The following is a 2,809-nucleotide window of genomic DNA, read 5'->3' on the forward strand; positions in this document are numbered from 1 at the left end:
TAAGCCACAATCAACCAACACTTTCTATTACTACTTGTACTCTGAAACCAACACAAATATAACTGGGAAACACTATAAGGAATAAGAAAAAATGAATTTACCTGTACACATCATTAAATGTTTTTCTATAAGGAGGTGATATTATATCTTTGATAGCCACAACCTGTATGACAGAGAAAAATGCAACCAATACAGTCTGTTACAATTTAAAGGAGAAAAAAGATTTGTGGCTGCACCGATATTCTAGTACATTACGAACGGCTGCCTACGTACCCAAAAAGTCAAATTGGGATCAAGCCACTGCGTAGTTCTTTTTAATTAACCAAGTTACTAAGGGTCATAAATTTCATATTTAACAAAATATCATTGAACGTTGTCTCAAATCGTTTTTGGTTGGTGCATTTAAAGAAATTCAAATACACAATCAATGTATATTCTTGTTACATCTCGTACTGCAACAAGAGATAACGTTTCATCAATACTTCAGTTACATTTGAAATTGAAATCCTTTAGTGACTTGGTTAATAAAAAACAAATGACAACAAGCCATAATTAATAAAAAAGATGCTAAAGATTAAATAAATAAAAAAGACAACTTGATCAAAAAAGGATTTCAGTGAATAATCAAGTTTTCGTCATACAATATGTCCTAGAGTTCAAAAATTTAAACAAAACTACTGAATATTCAAATTCTCATTAGGCATTTGGGCCAAACAACAATTTCACCCAATTGAATATCTTCAAATGTCCTATCATCATTAAACAACTCTGCTATGCAAACATTGATATCATCTATTACAACTATGATGCATTCTAGAGGTATGCCTATAGTATCTGACACCATCCGCCCACTAGCAACAGTCCGACCACGGATATCTCTCAATTGACAAATTTGTTCCATCGATGGAGTTGTTGCAGAGTCTTCTCGAATACTTGAGGGCTCACCAGATCGACGGTGGGCCTATAAATAACATAATGGTTTCATGTTAATAATAATGCTACTTTTATCTTTAAAAATAATAATTATATCATTTGATCACGGCAAATGCAGTACCTGAGATGCAGCTGTATCAGGGAAGCAGTGAAGTAGTTGGCTTTGATAAGTAATTTGTTGCCTAAGTTTAGCAAATTGTTGCTCAACAATCGTACGAAATTCTTGCATTCGAGTCATTGATGCTTCAAATTTAGCATCAATGGACATACGTGCATTCCTCTCTGACCGAGCTTCTATGATGTAGGGGGTGGCAACCTTCATAGTAGTCTTAGAAATACCCAAACCCATGCCCCTAACCCGGCCTCTGTTATCACGACCACAAACCTAAATAATAATTTTTAAGTTTAGTGATGTGTGTATATTATTATTTAAAAAAACCAACGGCAATGTATGTAAAGTGAGTAGAATTGATGGAAAACCTGTGAAACTGGGTCGTAGTCTAAATCCTTATGCTTACTGGAAGGATCACTACCAGCTATCGATAATATTCTTTCCTATTAAAATATAGTTGTTACAATAAATCCTTCATTGTACTTAAATAAAAAAATGATTAAAAATTGAAAAATTATTCTCACCGCTATTTCAAGATGTGTTTGTGTTGGGTAAGACCCATCAGATCTGTTATGAGTGGCAACAAACAAGTCGGTCCTGGTGATGATAGTATTTGGATTTTCTTTTTGCTGTAATTATGTAAGAAAATTAGTCAACAAGAATTTATATTCATCAATTAAATTGTCAAAAAATGTAGTACAAATTACCATTTTCTCTAATGTCCTAGCAACACCTCGTCTTCCAGTCATGTGAGGGCATTTCACTTGTGCTCTTGAAGTCTTTCCCTTCTTACGAAGATTGATTAATAATTCTGTGGATTGTAGATTAGTGAAAATGTCCCAATCCTCTTGCTTCACACCAATGGGACAATTTCTTCTTCTTTCTACATCATTATCAAATTTATCATATTCCTTTCGCAGATTGTATTTCCATACCTTCCAAGCTTTGCTTACTTTTAAAAATGCATATTCTTTTAACTCATCATCGATGTCGTACGTGGCCTATTTCATTAAATTAATAATCAAACAATCTTATTGAGTAAGAATTAAAAATAAAATCAAGAACAAACATGCTCACCAAAACCACAGACCAGATATTATCTTTAATTGCACCAGGCACTTTGCGCCAATCAGCAAATGAAATTGGACAATGTGTCTTGCCAAGTTGCCCTAAAAATGTGTTGAAAGGCGCTGATGTTTCTCCAACTGGTTGTTTATATTCATTTAATTCAAGTCTCTTCCTTGTATTGCTTCCTTGGGCTGAAGCTGATGAACCACGAAAATCTGACATAATTCCTGAAATTTTATAAAATAAAACAATATCTCATTATTATGTAATTGGCATTCTATTAATATTTTGATAGCTAAAAAATTATAACAATCATTACTAAATAGGATTCAACTCACTTTCAAACTGATTTGAATCTTGTTAGTTTCTTTTCCGTTTCCTATGACGTGAGGTACTCGGATCACTCTCTACCCATGATTTTTCATGTACATCTTCATCTTCTTTATTTAAATCATCGATTAATGAAAGTGCTGAAGAACTTACATTCCTACTGGCCTCAAATTCAAGTGGATCTTCAAATGCATATGCATCTTTCATCAATCTCTTAGGAGCATCCAGTACAACATGCCAGTCATCTCTAGTTGGATCCTTACAGTAGAAGACCTGAGCTGCCTGAGATGCAAGAATAAATGGATCATCGTCTTCCTTTAAGTTCCGTCTAAACCTTCCTAGATTGACAAATATCAAATTTGTTTC

The 2,809-nt window shown here is 33.7% G+C and overlaps 1 long non-coding RNA gene across 1 annotated transcript; it reads right to left on the minus strand.

Annotated features, from left to right (window-relative positions):
- Positions 1-1,193: 1,193 nt before the first annotated feature.
- LOC131254753 (uncharacterized) lies at positions 1,194-1,668 on the minus strand. Its single transcript, XR_009175843.1, has 3 exons — positions 1,570-1,668; positions 1,414-1,488; positions 1,194-1,318 (listed from the first exon to the last, which is right to left on the minus strand). It is a non-coding gene; the product is annotated as an uncharacterized LOC131254753 (long non-coding RNA).
- Between the last annotated feature and the right edge of the window lie 1,141 nt (positions 1,669-2,809).

This window comes from Magnolia sinica, chromosome 9, assembly GCF_029962835.1.
Source record: "Magnolia sinica isolate HGM2019 chromosome 9, MsV1, whole genome shotgun sequence".
Lineage (NCBI taxonomy): Eukaryota > Viridiplantae > Streptophyta > Magnoliopsida > Magnoliales > Magnoliaceae > Magnolia > Magnolia sinica.